The 22,500-nt window shown below is 35.3% G+C and overlaps 1 protein-coding gene across 7 annotated transcripts in view; it reads right to left on the bottom strand.

Annotated features, from left to right (window-relative positions):
* The window catches only part of LOC145248222 (uncharacterized), a 461,949-nt gene that overhangs the window by 112,353 nt on the left and 327,096 nt on the right, over nucleotides 1-22,500 (bottom strand). For 6 of the 7 annotated variants that reach the window (XM_080110089.1, XM_080110088.1, XM_080110092.1 and 3 more), the window contains exon 3: nucleotides 3,090-3,154. The exons of the other annotated variant lie outside the window; for it this stretch is intronic. The gene's annotated coding sequence lies outside the window, so the exon portion shown is untranslated. The remainder of the gene's footprint in view (nucleotides 1-3,089; nucleotides 3,155-22,500) is intronic. 7 annotated transcript variants of the gene reach the window in all.

A 22,500-nucleotide genomic window follows, 5' to 3' on the forward strand; every position in this document is an offset into this window, starting at 1 on the left:
TCCGTTAAACAAAAATATATACGTATACATAAATATACATGGAAACAATTTTGTGTTTACTATAAACTTTTTCCGCAAATATTATGCAAGTATAAATCATGTAGAATATCTGCATGAATATAATTACACGTAATAGTTAACTAAAGATTATTATCTTATTAGAAAACCGAAAAAAAATAATAGGGAATTAATGCAAATTAGCTAGATCTTTTGCTAGTTAATGCAATTCCACAAGCCCTATACAAGAAAACTGTATTTTCTTTTTAAATAAATAGAAATATATATATATATATATATATATATATATATATATATATATATATAATGGTTGTATACTTTCGCTTCCTAGATGTAGATACACTAAAACCAGTGTGGTTATTAAGGAGTGCTTAATGAAAGGCAGAGCAGGTATATAATATATTCATTATACGAACATTGTTCATTACATATGTGCATACATGTCTCAGTGGAATCTCAATTCAGGGAGGCCTACCTCATCAGACCAGAAAAAGAAACGACACTGAAACGAAAATCAAGGATCATCCATTTTGTATATAAAAATATATTCAGGTGTGATTTGAACTCTGAAAGAAAGGGAGGATGTATAGTTTGTGAATGCGAATAATCGTGGACGGTGTGGCAAAACAGGGAATAGAGTGTTGGAAGGGAGGAGAAAAGAAATACGATCCAGCTTGGTCAAGCTGTCACAGCGGGGAGGTTTGGGTTGTATTCTAGTCTCGGGGCTAAGTGTTTACTTTGATTTGAAGTAATATCATATTTTCATCAGTGATCTTTTTTCTCTATTTCAGAGGTTTTGTCTAGTTTTGCTTTCACAGTGGCGCATTCCTTTTCGCTTTATTTTACTGATAAGTGTTATATATATATATATATATATATATATATATATATATATATATATATATATATATATATAACAGGCACTTGTGCCTTGACAGATTATGGATACTCATGAAGGGGTGCCTGCGCATGATCTTTTTGTGGCAGTAGGTGAGCAATCTCCAACCACACCTCTCCTGAGTCAACATTGTTATATACCAGTAGCAAGTGACGTGTATGTTCAAGACGACTGGAAACGAGTGCCGAGATAAGCGAAGAGCACATACAGGGCCTAGAATTCCCATATGGTCACCCATCTGATACTAGCCAGGCTCAAAGTTGCTTAACTTCGGCGATCTGACGAGAACCGGTGTGTCAACGCGATTATGCCGTATCACACACACACACACACACACACACTAGAAAATAATGGACCAGAGTCTAAAAGAGCAAAGCTATAGTTACCCAAGTTCAACTTCGGTGATCTGAGAAGAACCGGTGTGTCAACGGGATTACGCCGTAAATTAAGCTGTCCAGCATCTATATTTTATTATTATTATTATTATTATTATTATTATTATTTGATTTTCCAATATTTGATCATTTAGTGTAGGAATGAAAATAACAGAGTCTACTACGAGACAACCAAACTAAGCTCTACGAACTAGTGATGCAAGATATAGGTAACGTGGAAAATAGGAGCTTTCTGCAAAGTTGCTGAATTCGGTATGATTAACTCAAAATGGGTTGATGTACTGTGAAACACTGCGTGAGTATATATATATATATATATATATATATATATATATATATATATATATATATATATATATACGAAGCTGCCCACCATCTATATTTTAATATTATTATTATTTTATTTTCCAATATTTGATATGTGTACACACAAAAAAACTTCCCTAATATATCTCTGGCCGGTTCGTTCATAATACACAATTGTGTACAATGTACGTTTGTAATATATTATATTGTTACGAACAATCTCCATTTATTACGAAAAAAAAAAACAACCGTTCGATATTATTTTGTTTATTTGTTACCGCGTAATGCCTTTAAATTGTGTAAATAATTAATAACTAAAATATGTTTATTAATATTTTAAATATCTTTTAATCAATTGATAAAGAAAAAAAAACAGTTGTATTGCTTGTTAATAGTTTAAGAATTAAACCATTTGGAAAAAAGAAATTGTTTGTTTTAAAAAAAAATGTAAAAACAACCAACATAGAATTGGAGAATAATAATAAAAAATGCACAAATAAACAATGAAAAAAAAAAACAACATACCCGACACGTCCCCCTCCCCTGACAACATCTGATCTAACCTAAAGAAAGTAAAAAAAAAAAAAAAAGAAAAAAAAATAATTTACTCCACGTTATAAAGATGTTTATTGTTTGAAGTGGTCGTCGTTTCACTGGATAAGCAATCGTTTCTAATTTAGGTAGATTGATTTACTGCCGTTCAGATTTCGTTTCGGTGTTTTCTCATTTTCGTATTTTCGTTTTGCTCACTGACCAGATTCTGATTTATTACGTCTTTCGGAGGAAAACCATATTTCTTCAGATCTCCACCACCCACGAATGTTCACATGGTATTTCACAGTATATCAACCTCTTTTTAGTTATGCCGAATTCAGCAAAAAATTCTTTATACCAAAAAGTTTTTTTTTTTTTTTGCAATCTGGTGAAAAGGTGATGTTTTCTCTCCATTCTCCCATTTCACACACACACAAAAAACCTCTTTCCCACAGAAGAGACGTTGCTTGTTTGTTTGTTTGTTTTTTTTCACTCTCGCTTTTTTAATTGAAAATGCTCGACTGAGCTCCAATCTCTGGTTCTCTTCATTAAAACATACCGGCGAGAACTTGATATGTTACTGTCATCGCAAGAAAAAAAAAAACCTTCTTCCTCTATCTAAAACCACATGGACTTTTCATTATCTAAGTTTTTTTCAAGTCCTTTCCCTCGCTGGAACGCATGAGCGCTGGACTGCTTCTCTGTAGATTATAACATAGTCATCTTAATGTTCCAATGTCAACAAATATTTGTCGTGATGTGTTTGTTCTTAAGTAAATAAATAATTCCCTGTCCACTTATCGTTTTCAAACTCTCTCACAGTAAAGCCAAGCAGCCAAATTACATTGTAATTAACGGTTATTCTCGAGGCACTTTTGGCCTTGATAAGTGATGACACAACAAGTGAACAGCAAGAAAAAAAAAGAGGGAATACTTACTCATAAGTTGAAAACTTTGTCGATTTGCCCAATGAACCAGATGTTTTGACGGGCGAATAAAACAGCTGTACAAAAAAAAAAAAAAGAAAAGAGAAAAACTATTGTCAATTATAGCTAATTAATTAAACAAAAGTCTTATACATTTGTCGAGTGCCCCATTCATAATTTTATATCAACGCTTTTTTTTAATACAGATATGTATCTTTTACTTCCCTCCCACCAGCATAGTGCAAGTATTCATTTCTTAAAAAAAAGAACTAAAGAGCTACAATAAACATGATGACGTCAATGTATCGATTTTACGCCTCCACAACTGAAAGGGGTCAGAAAATTTCTTGATTTTGAATAGGCAATTAAATTCTTTAGTAAACGCTTTGTTTACGAATCACTAGTAATGTGCTAGAGAAAAAATATGATACACTAGCGGTGGAGAGGATGGGGGCGCCTGGCTTTGCCCGCGCGTAAAATACGCTTAAATACGACATTTTAATTTGTCCAGATTTCGTTTATATTATTATAGGGTCGGAATTTCCAAAGTAAAAAAAAAAAAACTGTATCTGGTGCCATCATTTAGAATCGAAACCGAATCATTCAAAGCTGGTGACGTTACCACTGTACCAACATGACATGCATATTAACTGATTAAATATTAAAAATAAAATAAGATGAATGTACAAAATGTATAACGATTTTTTTTTTTTTCAATTTTGACCCCTTTTTAATCCCATAAAAGAATGATCCCTAAAAATTCAATCATTTGAGGTATCTGCGACTTTTAGTTTCGGATGAGACAATGGTTGAAAATATGGAGACAAACAGACAGACATATTGACTTTTATATATAAGATTTTGCATCCATATAATAAAAAGTAGATCTGCGCGTTGTCTATCAGCGATTATATTTTGAAATGTTGAGAACAATGCGTTTATTCAAATTAAATCAACGATTCTATAACAGAACTCACGTCCTTGACGTTAAACTCGCGTAGCCAACACACCCACACCAATCCTGACCTTTCGAAATACAACCCCTGAGAGACAACACGCGGATCTTTACTACCGACTTTTTTTTTCCAACTTTACAACATGGAAAGAAGAAGAAGAAGAAGAAGAAGAAGAAGAAGACTTGAAAATTTACGGGTTTTTTTTTCATAACGCGGTCTGTAGGTTCAAAATTTCTTAATATTTTTTTTTCGTTATTTGAAAAAAAAAAAAAATAATTTAAAGATTGGAAATTTTACGAGTGTATGCATATTCCTAAAATATCTATTATTTTTGCAATATAAAACTAGAATATTGCGGTACTTTTATTAAACTGTATAATTGTATAGAAAAAAACAAACTCGTGAACTAAGCAAAGATGATCCCTTCGTCGAAATAAAATAAACAAACATTTGAATTTCACTCAAGTCACTTAAAATAATGAAATTTCAAATAAAACACTTTTTTAAAACTAAGTTTGCTTTAAACTGGTATTAAATGATTATTTTTCTTTAATCAAAAATTCACAGACGGTAATACCTCAAGCAATTACAATACAAACACAACTTAACATGTTTTTTATATTTAAAAAAAAGTTAACACCCCTCCCCCGGGCTGCCTACTGTTGTTTTAACCCTCCCCTCACTACTATCACTTTTTGTAAAAATACCCTTCTCCACCATAGCTGACCTGTTGTTTTGATTGGCCCAGGCTCTCCACGCCCGGGCAACGCCGGGTCCCCGTAAGTTTTTTTCTTTTTTTTTTTACCCGGTGGTCACCACTTATCAAGGCCCGGAAGCCACTCAGGGATAAGGGTTATTGCAAGTACAGTACGTTGGTGTGGAGATTTAATAACGTGTCTACTTAAGGGGGCGGTTCATTAGGAATTTGTTTATGTTGGACTTGAACACATCCAAGTTGTAGTCAGGTGGGAAGCAGGCAGACGGAACAGAGTTCCACAGGCGTGCAGTTCTAAGAAAGAAGCTTTGTTCATGGAATCCACGTTTTAATTTAGGCACAGATAAAGAGTGAGGGAAATTTTTCACAGTGGATTCAGCTAAACGGGTGTTTTTCGTGAAAGATTGGCGAGGGGGGACCAGCTATTGGAGTTCAGACGAGCACCTGCCATGGAAATAACAATAAAACAAGGATAGGCTCGCAACGTCTCCTCTGTGGGAGAGAGGTTGCAGGGTAGAGAAAAGGGCATCCCCCACTAAGCCACGAAGTCTATTTTGTACTCTGTCAAGGCAGGATAGGCTGTTTTTAGCAGCTCCTGTCCAGATATGGCAGCAGTATTCCATCCTTGGACGTACTTGGCTTTTATATAGATAGATAATTGCATCAGTAGTGAGATATCTTCTGAAGCGGTAGAAGGATCCCACCATCTTTCCAGCGACCTTGGCAACAGACTTGATGTACGTGTTCCATTTCAGATCAGGAGTAAAGGACAAAACCAGAAGTCCACTCATAAAAGTGTCTATGCTTATTCATTATCGCAAGCTTTTGATTTGCGTTTCTTATCTTTTTTTTTTTTTTTTTTTTTTTTTTTTAATCGTCCTTACTATCAAAACGGGGAAAAGTAAACCGGAAACGTAACGGTTGGCACCGATTGGTTGCGCTTCTCGTCTCCACAATCACTGATTTTTATTTTATATTTAATAATTTCAACTTAAAAAAGCTCTTCCTCCCCTCCCTTCCCGTTCTTTTTTTAGGCGTCTTCTCGTAATTCGATAAGACGCTCTGTTCGTTCGTTTGTCCGTTACGCTCGTCTGAAATAACAATTACGATGGTCTGTAACACTTACGTTCGAAATTATTATTTTCGTTGGTCTGTAACGCTATAGTTTGAGATTACCATTTTCGTCTGTCTGCAACGCTAAAGTCTGAAAACATTTTCATTGATCTATAACACTTAATTTGAAAGAAACATTTTCGTTGGTCTGTCAGTCTTACGGTTGAAAGAACATTTTAACTGGTCTGTAACGCTTAAATTTGAGATTACGAATTTCGTTGGTCTGTCACACTTAATTTTGAAATGAGTGTTACACTTACTGACTGATATTATCATTTTCGTTGGTTTGTAACGCTTAAGTTGAAACTAACATTGGTATTGGTTATATGACTTACATTTGAAATAGCAGTTTCGTTTGTCATTCGGGATTAAGTTTGAAATGACGACTTTTATTGTTGTATGAGAGACCAACGAAAATCGCCATTTCAAATTTGAGCTTAATTTGGAAATAGCATTCTCGTTGGCCTGGCCTGCTTAAGTTGGAATTAGATGCATCTTTAAAGTAACACCAGACAGCATCGGAACACGTTTCACAACCATTGTTATTTCAACTGAAAGTAAATTGGAAAGTAGTTTGTTAAATGGTTGTTAGAAGAGAAAGCCACCCAAACACAAAGTAATTACAAACGAGTTTTGTGTGGAAGCTGGTTGCTTACAGAGCGTGCCATTACCGTAGCAAAGCACATAGCACCGAACTACAGAAATGATTATTATCTATTATTTCTTATCTATGAAAACATTATTTGCCTACACATTTATATATCATCACACACACACACACACTATATATATATATATATATATATATATATATATATATATATATATATATATATATAGCCAGTAGAGTTTAGTTTCCTAGAAGTACATCCAATGAAACAACATGTGTCTACCAAAGAGTGCTCAATGAGTGAACAGAGCAGGTATATTAAATTTATTTATACAAAAATTAATGACTACATATGTGCATACATGTTTCTGTAATCACCCGCGTTGGGGGTTTGTAAAGTTAGAATGTAGAGAGAAAGGGAAAAGAAAAAAGAAGATGTTTATTATCTTCAAAGACCTCACTTGTCCTCCCACCACGTTATGACTCCCACCCAGGTTACATTCTAACTTTACAAACGAAATAGGAAAATGTTTTTTGATTGAAATATCAGTTTTCGACGGTAATTCTTGGCCTGAAGACGTAGTCCCCCAACGCGGCTGATTACAGAAACATGTATGCACATATGTAGTCATTAATGTTTGTATAAATAAATTTAATATATATATATATATAAATATATATAAATAAATATATATATATATATATATATATATATATATATATATATATATATATATATATATGTATGTATGTATATCCCGAAAACCTCTGGAAGAAAGACTAAAACTTGCTATGGTTTCAAATGATCTGAAATAAGAGCAAGGTGGGGGGGGGGCTCTGGATGATGGATTGATCCCATTAATGTGTGACCTCAAGAGTAAATGTCACATATCCCACTACACAATTCAGGTAATTATCTTTCCAACGAGCCTTCATTTTATGTTATTTCAGATCATTTAAACAATAGCAGCAAATTTTAGTCCCCCCTCCATCAAGGCCAGAGGTTTAGGGGGGAATATAATGAAAATTGATGGAGGGGGGACTAAAACTAGTTGCCATGTTTTCAAATTACAAATATTTCTCATATGTAATATGTCCTCTCTTTGCTTTTCATACATAAAGTAAATTTCATAGTGTATAAGGATTAGTTGATACTGGAGATATTTATAATCATATTGGGGAAATTATATATATATATATATATATATATATATATATATATATATATATATATATATATATATATATATGTACTGTTTGCAGAAAGTTTAAGATAAGTCTTTGGGACCGTTGGTTTTAACCCTGATAATTATCTCATTTCTGTAAACAAAATATAAATAATACGCTCTAATTTTCGGATTTTCCTTATAATTGAGCACTCTGCTGGATTTATATTTCTAAAAACAAAACGAATTATATATATATATATATATATATATATATATATATATATATATATAGAGAGAGAGAGAGAGAGAGAGAGAGAGAGAGAGAGGGGGGAATTTAATATTGAAATGTTCATATCTCTGGTTCTATGAGACTAAACGGCATGAAAATTTGCAGGCTTCTTGAAGATTATAATACTATTATATAGTTTAAATTTTATGACAATTAATAAAAAAAGAACCTATATTTTTAAACCAATAAAATATGCCTCAATTCACATACATTTGTATATATAGTGTCCTGCCAGCTTAGCTTCAGTTTAGTTGCTTAAGGATAAATTTAGCTTAGGGCTTTTTTTTTTGTTTGGTTGTCTCCTATGTGGCTTTGCCAGGCCACTAGTATATATATATATATATATATATATATATATATATATATATATATATATATATATATATATATATATATTACAGAGCTTTAGTGTATAAGTCTGGGAGTTATTCTTAGTTAAGTTTTGTCTCAGAATACCCCCGATATGTGGTAATATATATTGTACTTCTCCGTCGATTTTGACGCATGAGGTTTCAACAACTTATTGCTTAAATTGATTTATGCATCAGCCATAGATGATGTTTAAGTCCTGTAAGAGACTTAAAACCAAGTCCACACATATTAGAAGTATGTGGACTCAGTGATGCAGTCGATGGTATGGTTGCTGACCATTTAGCTCTTTCCCCTTTTTTCACGCAAATGACTCAAACTGTCAGAAGAAAAGCAGCAAAGACTTTAAAACGATGTGATTTTCACTCTGCTGGTGTGTGCGATACCAGTTGAAGACAAATTGCCTTTTGACTTGTCTTTGTACCGCAGTAATAGTCGCCCCGCATTTTTCCCCTCTGTCCAACTGACTGTACATTAGGGGTCTTAGTATCCTGTTATCAGACATTTTTAGGACATACATATATATATATATATATATATATATATATATATATATATATATATATATACTCGGGTTTTTTTATATTCAAAAGTAATGGACTAATGAATTCAACGAGGTTGTTAGATAGTGCTCAATAAAAAGAGCTGATAATACTTGTTTATTGTTATATAAACATGCTCACATCCGCTGCTACAAATAGCCACTTGTTTCAATCAAACAACAGATATCATCAGGCAGCGACTTGACTATTCAAAAGTTCAATGAATAATCTGATGATTATTCATTGAACTTTTGAATAGTCAAGTCGCTGCCTGATGATATCTGTTGTTTGATTGAAACAAGTGGCTATTTGTAGCAGCGGGATGTGAGCATGTTTATATAACAATAAACAAGTATTATATATATATATATATATTTTATTTCTGTAGAAATATATTTTCTTATAATATATATTAATCCTTATTTAAGAAGCCCAATGTAATTACTGCGCAATATAAAGAATAAATGACAAAAAGTTATATTCCAAAATTCATGATGTTGACAATCTTGTAATTTATTCCTTTAATTCAGTTGACTTATATAAATAAAGAATTGTATAAGTCAACTAAATTAAAATTAATAAATTATAAGATGGTTAACATCATGAATTTTGGAATATAAATTTTTATCATTTATTCTCTCTCTCTCTCCCAATATATATATATATATATATATATATATATATATATATATATATATATATATATATATATATCTTGCTGGTAGTGAATTTACGGTGATTTGACATCGTCCAAATGTCTCCGCTCGATTTGTTTACACAAAGAGCGTCGCTTAATACGCTAATGGCAATTTGTATATCTCTTCCCGATATGCTCAACCTAAGTAGGGATCATTATATATATATATATATATATATATATATATATATATATATATATATATATATATATATATATATATATATATATATATATATATAGCCTATGCGTCACTGGGATTTTTTTAATAAATTTCGTTAGACTCCTTTTCTATTTGTCACGCCTCTAGCCTAATCATCATCGAAATCGTCTTGTCTCTACATCAGAATCCCATTCAAATTATCCGATCTCTCGAATTGTTGTCTATGAAAGTATATCCAAGGAATAGATTTTCTCCACACGCCACACCAAATGATAACAAAAATAGCATTTCGTTTATTCCTCCATTTTTCACCAAACAGAAGAATCAATGAAGACATCTTATTCTTAAAACGCTTAGATAAACATTTCCGAGCACATCACGGCCGCCATATTTTATTCAACATTAAACTCCGTTAAAACTGGCTTTTCTTGCAGACTGCCATGAAAGATCATACGAGATTAGAGGCACTTATGTGTAGGTACATTTTTTTTTTTTTTTTTTGATTTTTCAGTTGAGACATTTAGGGAGTTCATAGCAGGGGCAGACATATGAAATTTTAGGACCAAATCGAAAAATCAAGTATTTCCAGATGAGCATCAAAACAAAATGTAATATATATACATAAAAACTTGCATGATAACATTTGGACAGGAAATGGAGGAAGCATGTATTAAGATATATTAAAGTAGAATTAAAGATATGTAAAAGCATATAAATATAAAATTTATGAACAAAGGAGTTATGCATACATGAATATGTAGAAGAATATAAATCGGAAGGGTAGTATATTGCTGAGTAATAGAAAGAAGAAAATATAGAAAAGTTGATCAGACTCAACGCTATTTAACTTTGGTGATCTAATGAGACCCAGAGTCAACGTGTGTGTGTGTGTGTGTGTGTGTGAGAGAGAGAGAGAGAGAGAGAGAGAGAGAGAGAGAGACAGACAGACAGACAGACAGACAGACAGAGGGTGTAAAAAAAGTTCAACGAAAACCATTAAACAATTGCTAAATAGTGTTGCTATACACAGAGATCAGACGAAATTCCTGACCTTCTCCCATTCCCCAGAATAAGGTTAGGTTAAATTTGGTCGTTTTGTTTTTCGCCATATTAACTTTGAATGCCGAATCCATTAATTCTGGTAAATGCGTTTTATACTTTTTTTTTTTTTTATTACAAGGTGGTCACCAGTTATCAAGGTCCAGAAGCCACTCAGGGATAAAGGTTATTGTAAGTACAGTACGTTAGTGTGGAGATTTAATAAAGTGTCTACTTAAGGGGGCGGTTCATCAGGAATTTGTTTGCGTTAGACTTGAAGACATCCAGGTTGTAGTCAGGTGGGAAGCAAGCAGACGGAGAAGAGTTCCACAGGTGTGCAGTTCTAAGATGAAAGCTTTGTTCATGGAATCTACGTTTTGATTTAGGCATAGATAAAGAGTGGGGAAAGTTTTTGACAGTGGATTCAGCTAGACGGATGTTTTTCGTAAAAGATTGACGAGGGGAAACCAGAGATTGGAGTTCAGACGAGCACCTGCCATGGAAATAACGATAAAACAACGGTAGGCTTGCAACGTATCTTCTGTGGGAGAGAGGTAGCAGGGAAGAGAAAAGGGCATCCCCCACTAAGCCACGAAATATATTTTGTATTCTGTCAAGAACTATTTCTATTTTTAATGCAGCAGTTTTGAAATCCGGTGTTGCCCGGATGTTTGGAGGTGTGTGTTGAGAAAAAAATATGGGCGCGTGAAAAATTCATTGATCATGTTTCAATCCAGGGGTCCCTTCAAAACAAATCTGTTTAAAGCACAATTGAACCATGATACTTGACTTTTGAATTTAAAACTTTAATTCAAGCCACTTTTAATATAAAAGCGAAAATGTGTGTGTGTTTGTGTGTGTGCATATTTTTTTGTATGTCCGCCAACGGCTTTTTTTCGGGGGAGGGGGCGCTCGCAGGGAGTCACTAAATCTCACAACTTTTTATACACTGTCTAGATTATCATATGTCCGATTCACAAAACAAGGTCGTCTGAATCTTTTATGTTATAAAATTCGCGCTGTGATTTCATTTTCTCTACTACTAAGACGCGATGTTTGACCTAGAAAACCACACGTTCACGTTCGTTTAACTACCTGTTTTTTTAAAAAGTTTTATTTAACCCTTCCTCACTTCTCTGCCCGCGTAGGGTCGTGGTAGTTTATGAGGCTATTCGCCTAAAGGCTTCGGGTTTGAGCCTACCTCCCTAGCAAAAAAAAAAAAAAAAAAAAAAAATGTGGTAGTAGGCAGGATAGCTCGAACCCGTACTGCGAATGAGGAAAAGAACGCGAACAAAAGTCTGTCTATGTTTCAGGTGGCACTTGCTACCTGGTGACCCTTCTATTCTTCCAGGTTTCATTTTATCTCCACTTTATATGCATACCGATATCTCTATCTCCACTCTCATATAAAAGGAACGCTGTCTGTGTGTGTGTGTGTGTGTGTGTGTGTGTGTGCGTGAGTTAATTCCCTATGGACTTGAAAACACCTGGGTCGAATTTTATGAAATTTCACACAAAGGTACTTTATGTGCATAGCAGTGTTCTTAGATAGCTTTTGTATCGGAATGTCTTCAATAAGTATCTATAATCAATATAATCCGATGAAAGAATGAACAATCGATTTTAACCAAAGTTAACACCATCGCAAGTGCATTTGAGAACTTTTATTACCACACAAGCCAAAAGGCTCAACATATAAAATAAACAGTGGGTTCTTTGATATAACAGAGGCGCGTTCAAAATGAATGTTTCTGTTTAAAGCACAATTGAACCATGATACTTGTCTTTTTCATTTTAAACTTAAATTCAAGCCATTATCACCGCCCAACCAGTAAAGCCAGTCATATAAAATGAACAGTAGGATGTTTGATATGATAAGGCGCGTTCAAAAATGAACAATTTCACGAATTTCAATGGCAATAAATATACGGGCGTGTGAAACATTCATTGATCATGATTAAATCCATTCAAAACAAATCTCTATTTAAAGCACAATGAGCCATGATACTTGACTTGAATTTTAAACTTTAAATCAAGCCATTATATATAAAATTTAGTCTGGGTGCCTGTGTGTTTGGAGGTGTGTGTTGAGCAAAAATAAAATAATAATAAGTGGTATTAGGCAGGCAGGCTTGAACCCCCAACGCGAAGGAGGAAAAGAACGTAAAAAAGTGACGTCTTTGCCGTTGCGTCCATCACCAAACCAGAATGTGATCAATCGAAAAGAGGGGGTGACTTTCGAAAATATCGGCGAAAAAAGCGACTCCTCCTTGTAGAAAAGTGCCCAGGTGAGGCTGAAGGAATTAATGTTTTTAGCCAATTTTTCGATATTATTCCAAACGCTACTAATCGCGTGAAAATCCGTCGCATCTGTCGAAAGTTTTAAGCAGACATACAAACATACAAACATAAATCCATCTATCCATCCATCCATACATACATACATACATCCATACATACATACATACATACATACATACATACATACATACATACATTTAAACAAATAGGTGAGATTTATATTATAGATAATTTGGATTCTTCTTACGACTGTTCTCATCTTGAGTGATATTTTCAAATACGTTACGGTTGATATAACCTCTGATCTTTTTCAGGTGTATCTTCGCGAACTCGGAAATCTTTCTGTCGAATTCGAGAATTTGCACGGAATTTCGAATGGAGCTCTTTCTTTAATTCACGGAGTTGGGTGGCATGCTCTTGTTCCATCGGGCATGACTAGGTAGAAGTCCTAAGTAATTCGCAATGATATTTGTAATATCGCCTTCACTGAAGATTGAACCTTCAACCTCCCGAAGAGTGTTACTTTACAACTAAATTTTACCAAGTACTTTATCCACTATGTCAAGGGTTCTTGCAACAGAAAATCCTCGAGTTCTGCAAGATACACCTAAGAATGTCAGACTAACACGTTATGAAAATAACACTTAAAATGAGAACAGTAGTTCGACAAAATACAAATAATGAAACCACATCTCAAAAATTCACAAACATATCATGCATACTATGTTTTAATAATGCGTTGTTGAATCTTTAAACGCATTCTTCTATGTCGACCCACAGCTTTCAAGCAGTATAATATAGCATATACTACTTAGTTTAGCTTTTACATAACTCTTTAATATTGAGATTCACATTTAGTACTCACGCAGAATACGGACCGTGCTGAAATAATAACGTTATTATTTAGAAACCTATTCTTAACATGCGGGTTGAGATTCACAGTTAGTACTCACGCAGAATACGGACCGTGCTGAAATAATAACGTTATTATTTAGAAACCCATTCTTAAAATGCGGGTTATCTTAAACGATTCTGTACTTTTCCCCAAAAAATTTAATCAACAAAAGATACCGTAAAAATTGAATTTAATTTCAAACTCCTATCGAAAAATAAAAAAAAAGCACAATCCGTATCCTGCATAGGTACCTTACATTTTTGTATAACACTGGATGTTTCTGAGTTTTTGAGATGAGGATTGGTTATTCGTATTATTTGGATCCATCGGACTACTGTTTTCATCTTGAATATTATTTTCAAAACGTTTCGGTCGATGTAATCTTCGACCTTTATCCAGTCATGGCTAACGGAACAAAAGCACGCTACCCCCGTGAAGTAAATAAAGGGTTCCGCTCGAAATTCCGTCCAAATTCCCGAGTTCGACAAGATACACGTAAAGAAGGTCGGTGATTACGTCGATCGAAACGTTGTGAAAATGACACTTAAGATGAGAACAGTAGTCTGATGAATCCAAATAATACGACCACTGGATGTAGTTACACCCCGGATCCAAAATGGAAGTCTTCCATTAAATCCTTTGCTCAGATTGATGGAACAATTGTAAAAACATTCTTCTGTTCCAGAACGTACTTTTCACCTATAACAAATATAAGTGTTAAGTACGTAGAGTGATAAGTGTATAATCACTCTGTAGTTGATATCACTTCCGGTTTCAAAGCTCTCAAATTAGAATCTCACCACCCAGGATCAGAATCACAATCATAAATTATGCTTAAATGTATTTTTTTTTATTACAGAGCTAATTCTCTACTGAATATTATATATAAAGTATTTATTTCCAAAGTTTTTTTTTAATGACTTAGGTGCCATCAGCTAGAATCAAAACCAAAGTATTTAGCGCTCCAGTTGCATTCTTTACTGTTTGAGCTACCGAAAAATAGATAGTAAATACTTAAAATCAAACCATTTCAGACTATGAATGAACTTACACCTGAAGTAATAGAAATATGTCTGCAAGTTGAAATGACTATTTTGCTTTTAAACTTGCCGACATATTTCTGTACGCTTTATTCATCAATCCAAACAAAAATTTACTTGTTATAAACTATCCTTGGTTAGTGTATGATCACTATTTTTTGTTGATTTTAGTCTTATGTGACCAGTAGATAAAGAGTTCATCGGTTAAATATTTTTACACTGACACACATACATTCATATACTGTTTTATTTATATAGATATTAGCCTGGGTGTTCGACGTTTCCCGGGTGTTTGGAGGTGTGTGTTGGACAAAAAAAAAAGTGGTAGTAGGCAGGCTTGAACTCGTGCCGCGAAGACGAAAAAGAAAATGGAAGAAAATCTGACATCTTAGCTGATGTCTCCATGACGCAACCGGAAGTCAGAAGCCTTGAAATTAACCGAAGTCAATCCAACGGTGACGATAACTTACTAAAATGCGAAAAAAATCGACTCCTCCTTGTACAAAACGGCAGAGTTTAGGGTGAAGGAATTAATGTTTTGGGGCCAATTTTTCGATACTTGTTATCCGAGACGTTGAGCTTCAAAATGATATCAATCTTGTTAGGATCCGTCGCGTGTGTCGAAAATTTTTGGCAGACATACAAGCACACACACACACGCACACACATTTTGCCTTTTATATAATAGATATTTTCAAAAATAATATTTAAAATGGCGAGGCAAGCAAAAACCAAGCAAAATAGGCGAGATAGTCTAATGGTCTCTATAGTACAATTAAACAATTAATGTGAACGTTTGCGAGTAAGTGTGACGGTGGCTAAGTCATTAACGATGCGGGCTGAAAACGTACGTGTGTCAAGTTTGAACCGTCGCCTAGCTCGAAAGTTTTTGCGAGACATACAAACATGCATACATACATACATACATACATGCATACATACATACATACATTTAAACAGACAAGTGAGATTACCCTCAAATGAAGATCATTAGATTTAGTTGAAAAACTCACACCAAAGCCAACAGAGTCTTGGTCATTATTGAAATGACTTTTTTCCTATTGACTAAGAAATACCTGATGCCCCGTGCAGTTATAGGAGGTTCACCCTCCAATGCTTTGCATATATTCTCTCGAAGAGGGGTGTATTGCTGACTGCAACTACGGTAATTATTAATAGGTCCTCTTTTAGAGGTGCTGGTTTGACTCTCCCTTCCCACATGACCTTGTGTGTGGTGCTTACTGCCAGAGGCGCTCCTTCCGGCGCTGCCTTAGCAATTGTTGATAGGCCAGAGAGATCTGCCTTTAGGGGCGTTGACTTGATACCCCCACCCACCCACTTAACCTTGTGTCATATCTTTCTATAATGAGAAGGAAGTAAATAAACAATCGGGGGTGGGGGCACGGCTTACTGCAATTACGGTGATTTTTGATAAGCCAGAGGGATCCTACTTAAGGGGCCCTGGCTTGACCCTCCCCGCCATCCAACCTTGTGTCATATCTTCTTGTAAAGAGAAGGAAGTAAATGAACAATCGTATCTTGTACACTACACAACTGTAAAGCAAGTTGACTTAATGACACAGGATGGCGTGATAAAAATACCCCTTTTCTAAGAACTGTATAAGTAAACGCGTATTAGAATGGTTTAAAAATGTTGATTTTCTAGTGCTGATCTATTTTAAAACCCAGGAAACAATAAGAGGACATCAAGTCATTCGCTGATTGGACAAGAATAAGCGGTCCGGTTTGAGAAACGTCCGGGAGTAAATGCATGAATTTCTTTTGTGTTGCTGGTTGAACGACGTGCAAGAGTGCGGTGGGATGAGAGAGAGAGAGAGAGAGAGAGAGAGAGAGAGAGAGAGAGAGAGAGAGAGAGAGAGAGAGGGGGTGAGGACGGCATGAGGAGAACAATGAAATAAATAGAGGGTGGGTATGGCAAAAGTAGGTGATTAAAATGTGCTTGTTAAAAATGTAAACAGATAAGTATAAAATAATTTAAAGACGGCTCGAACTTTGAAAACGTGTGGCTTTCCTCATTTACAAGGCATACCTTTTTTTTTTAAGAGCGGCATACAATGAAACACTGAACGAAAATCTGGGTGCGTTGTTACCTAACAAATACTTTGGAAGAGAAAAGCATATTGTACAATAAAACGACTAAGCTGTGGCGTTGTCCCCGGCCTTGGTAGAGGCCAGCTTTGAATAGAGCTAAGAACCACACGAAAATTTGATATGACTTGGGCTAAAAATTATTGATATAATGATATATAATTTTCTTCCCTCCATAAAATAATACTTTTAACCCAGTAAATGTATATATGTGTGTGTGTGTGTGTGTGTGTGTGTGTGTGTTACGTTATCCGAGAGTCAACACACGTTGTGTTTAGATTCACTCGCAAAACAGGTCAATACAAAGAATAGTATAACGTTTTCGTGACCCCCAGGTGTAGTCCTAGGTGTTAACGCTGTTACAAGTGCAGTCCTAGGTGGTTCGGCTCGATCGTCCACCAAGGTCCTTCGACGCAGTTCTCGTCGCTCTTACAAAGACAGGGTTGATATGACGTCGGACGCACCAGTGATGATTTCCTATATCCTCCTTCTTGCGCTGTTCTTTTTTTCTTAAGTTCACTTGTAAGTATTAACATCAATAAACAACGTTGATTCTTGCTGTAGTTTGCTTGTGAAATTAATTGTTCACAAAAGAGAGAAATAAAATAATAAGTATGTACAGTTTTTCACAGGAGAATAAAAAAAATGTCGTTTGCAAGTTTCTTCTTTTTCTAGTCGTTACGATAGTCGATTAACGAGACTCAGTGTTAGTTTTAATAAGCGACTTCTTGCTTTTGATTGGTCAAAGGATTGGTGCTTCTCGAGCAGCGGAGTGTGGAACGGTGGACAGTTTCCTCCGAGTTAAAACTCACTACTGCAAACTCTGCAAAAACTCCCAACATTCTTATTTTTCTTAATCTGCACCAGCATATATATGCATGGTTGGGATGGGTCATAACCCACTTGGGTGTTCCAGTTAACCAATGATCGTCCAATCTGTCACACCTGGGTGCGTCCTGATGATCAGCTACATCTCAACCACCGCGAACGCAGACCCCACAATTTTATTATACCATCCCTATTTAAGTTAAAACATACTTATCAAAGTATTATTATGTACAGCTATATCAAAAACACTTGTAAACGTTTTTTTGTTTTTTTTTAATTTTTTATTTCCATACTTTGTGGATCAGGCGCGGACGCAGACCCCACAATTTTAATGAACTACCGTTCTGCCAGATCAAAAATACCCATTCCTGTGTCGAGATACATCTTCTATCATTATATGTAATCAGTTTTTTAAAATAGTCAACCATATAGGAGCCTATTCGTGACCAGACACACACATACACACACAGATCCCTCGGATATAAATTTAAATTATAATAAAATCAAGTGTTAGCCCTAGGAAGGGGCCCCTTGATCTCTTCAAACTAACAAAAGTAAAATAAAAAAAAGTTAAAAATATTCAGCTTCATATATATATATATATATATATATATATATATATATATATATATATATATATATATATATATATATAGAGAGAGAGAGAGAGAGAGAGAGAGAGAGAGGAGTATCAGAAGGCTATAGCAATGCAGGGAACAGTTTGTTGTATTGGCGTGACGAATGAATAAAAATAGATAAATGAAAAATATCTTATCCCTTTTGTTATTTTTTTAAAACTTCGTATATCCATTTATTCACAATACAAATCTGTAAATAGGAAGTTACTGTTTGATCTAATAAGGAGAGCGAAGATTTTAATATTTCATGAATACATATCTGTTTCAAAAGAAAAGGAACCAATGAATGTTCACAAAAAAAAAAAAAAAAAGGAACACACTGAAATATCGTAAAGCGAAAATTGATGCGGCAACGAGACAGCCGTAAAGCAGAAAAGGATTAATGTATAGGTTTATTTATTATCATCGCTACATTTTCATTTTTTATTTAATTTAAGCTTTACACACACACACACACACACACACACACACACACACACACACACACACACACACACACATATATTTAGTAATTTATAAAATATATATGGCAATTAAGCTACACTGAATATTCGGCGTTTCATCCACTCTATGATTACTCAGGCTTATGCATAAGCTTGAGGAATCCTAGAGTGGATGAAACGCCGAATATTCAGTGTAGCTTAATTGCCATATATATTTTATAAATTACTAACTAGCTCTACCCACGTATTGAGCACTTTTGAAGTAAATACTTAAAGTTTACGCATAAATCTATACTTTCTTATATTAATTTTATGTGAGTAAATGGAGTATATATATATATATATATATATATATATATATATATATAAATACGCATCAAGTGTGCTTGAAACCTAATCACAACGTAATATTAGGGAAATAAACAAATATTTTACTCGTTTGATAAATGTTTGATACTTGTGATAAATTTCAAAGAAGTAAAATATTTGTTTATTTTTCTAATATTACGTTGTGATTTGGCTTTCAAGCGCACTTGATACGTATTTTATTTTATTCAAATTAAAACAACGTTTCTATATTGAACTTTCATTCTTGACGATATATATAGACCCCGTTTTTAGTGTTTTGTCCAAATGAAATGAAACTTTTGTCATAAGTAATTTATTATATTCAAAACATCACATCTAAACACTAGGGTCTTTGACCTTTTTTTCTCCGTTGACTGTAAAATGCTCAGAAAAACAATTGAATGTCCTCAGCTTTTTTTTTAGGTCACCCTGTATATATATATATATATATATATATATATATATATATCAAATCAAATCAATGAGGTATTATAAAAAGGCTAACTGGGAAGCCATCAGGGATCTTATCAGAGATGCCTCATGGGGAAATAATTTTTCTTTTCCTGCTGAACAGTGTCCAAAGGAGACCAATGAATGGTTCCAAACTGCAATTGAAGCACATGTTCCCATGCAGAAATTCTATAGCAAGCCCCACTCTCCCCAATGGTTTACTTCTAGTTGTGCAGCTGCCAGTACTAAAAGGCAGCGTGTGTACCGCAGATTTAACTGACATAAGTCCAGTTCAGACAGAAGCTAAAAGTAATTGTAGGAGAGAAAGAGCGCCAGCTAAGAGAGAATATACTGAAACCATCAGAAAACGCATCGAAGCACAGAAATTAGGAACCCGTGATACTTGGAAAATCTAAAACAGCGTAGTAAATATTGGGTGTTCAACAATTCCCCTACTATCAAACAATCATGAGGTTGTTTGCACAGTCGGTTTGGCTCGAACTCCACATTAGACCCAGCAAACCACTCCCTTCCTGACTTTCCTTTGCGGACTGACGCCACACTAGGTGCATGGTATCATAAAAATCTTGACACGTCAAAAGCATGTGGATCTGATCTCATCCCGGTTGTACTATTATACAATTCTCCTCTGAGGTTGCTCCAGTTCTCTCCAAACTTTACAACAAATGCCTTAACGAATCTTGCTTTCCTGACTGCTGGAAAACCGCTTCTGTGGTACCAGTTTTCAAGAATTCTGGCAAAAGAACTGATCCATTAAATTATCGCCTCATTAGCCTCCTCCCGCTTTTCTGCTAAATATAGCTCTAGATATATCTAAGGCCTTTGACAGAGTATGACACGAAGGTCTTCTCAGGGAAATCAGATCATATGGTATCACTGGAAGAATCCATAACGTAAAGAAAAACAACCCTTCCCTGGACGAACTGTCAAAACATTTAAAGGAAAGGGTCCCAGTGTTGGTTCATCTGTCATTCTATAGGGCCCTTAAATTGACTTTTCCTATGGGCGTCGGCAGCATTGCGTGAGCAGGTCAGGACATGAAAAATCTGACCACCTTGAGCATTGCAACGTTGGCGTCCTTTCCCTGGCTGACATCGAAGCTGAGTGTAACACACCTTAAGGTAAGTACCATGGTTTTGAATTTGGATCAAGTGAGGGTGGGGGGCGACGACTTGCTATGCTCGCATTTGGGTTGGCAGCAGAGTGAGATCTGCTCTGCGTGGAGTTGGGCGCTGGGTTTGAGTCATCTGAACAATTCGGTGTTCTCTGACCTGGCGATTGGCCCGAAATGCACTTTCCCTCAATAAGATACAATACAGTTCCGTTTTTTTTTTTTTTTGGAGTTGCCTGTTTGTCCCCATTTGCAGAAAAACGGGCATAGAAATGACTGATCACGCTTTCTTCAATTGGCGCAAACTCCACCGGTACTGGTCGTATGTCAGCGAGATGACGACTTGCATCGATCCCGAGCATCCTCGCCTGATTACTGTATCCAATATCGCTGACTACGTGAGGCCTCCGTGGAACCGGGAAAGACAAATGGTCTACATTACAATCCTGGCCAAGGCGAATGTTGATTTGGACGCCGCGACTACAAGGTAGCCAAGGGGTGTTGTCTTTTTCTGATCAGGATCTGATCGCTTTCTTTAAACACCAACTATGGGTGAAGATCATATGTGATAGAAAGAGGCTGGAGCACGTGGCATTTGACAGAAGATGGATACATGTAGCAAGTCTGTGTGTACGAAAAGGAGCCAAATTTGAATACGTGTTCCCTGCCTATGTGTGGAACGAGCAGCATAATTTTAGCCTCTTAGCTAGCCGAGTGAGTACTCCATCCCTCCCTGACTAGGAAGCCTTCAAGATCCACACCCTTTCTAATTGCATTTTTTTTCTTTTTATCTCTCCCTCTAACTTTCATCCATCTTGGAGAGAAAGAAATCAATCACTAACACCCTCCCTCACCCACAAATTTTCCTTTTCTCCATTTCGTCCAATTTGGAGAGCATCTCTACTTAGAGACCGGCCCGCAGGAGCTCAGGTTCCTTTACAAACCGAAGTGAAACGGGCGGTCTATCAACTAGACGGGGTTGGGAGGGTCCTACTAACCACTGTTGTATTTTTTCTTCTTTCACCCTCGACACAAATGAATTATTGTATTATCATTGTTGCAATCTTTATTGTTTTTACACGTTAATAAAAAAATGTTCTAATCCATTGGGTGCTAAGTAGGACGTCTTACGAAAGGGTGAATGCGGTATTACGGTGGAAAAAGATACTATGCTATGATCCGATGCTAGTCTTAACGTAATTTGTTTCAGTCAATGGAGGGGAAAACAACTATACTGAGGCAATTAATATTTTTGATCCATACCAGAGTGCCCCTTTTGCCTTCTTTTTGGGGGGCAGCTGGTTTCTCCCACATTCAAAATGACCTTGTGTCACATTTTGCTTTTGTGAGGAAGCAAATAAATACTAATAATAGAAAAAATGGTGTTTAATATGTCAATACACAAAACAATTATATAAATTTAAATGAAATTTATAGCACGGAAAAGTGGCCGAGTTTTTTTGTGCATGGAGTGCATCTCCGACACTCAGCTGCGATTGCCTAACTCTGAAAAGCTCTCTACATTGTTTTGCGAAAAGAACTCAAACAACAACAACAAAAACAACAAAAAATTCCGAA

Source organism: Euprymna scolopes, chromosome 26 (genome assembly GCF_053919585.1).
Source record: "Euprymna scolopes isolate OS-2025 chromosome 26, ASM5391958v1, whole genome shotgun sequence".
Classification (NCBI taxonomy): Eukaryota; Metazoa; Mollusca; class Cephalopoda; order Sepiida; family Sepiolidae; genus Euprymna; species Euprymna scolopes.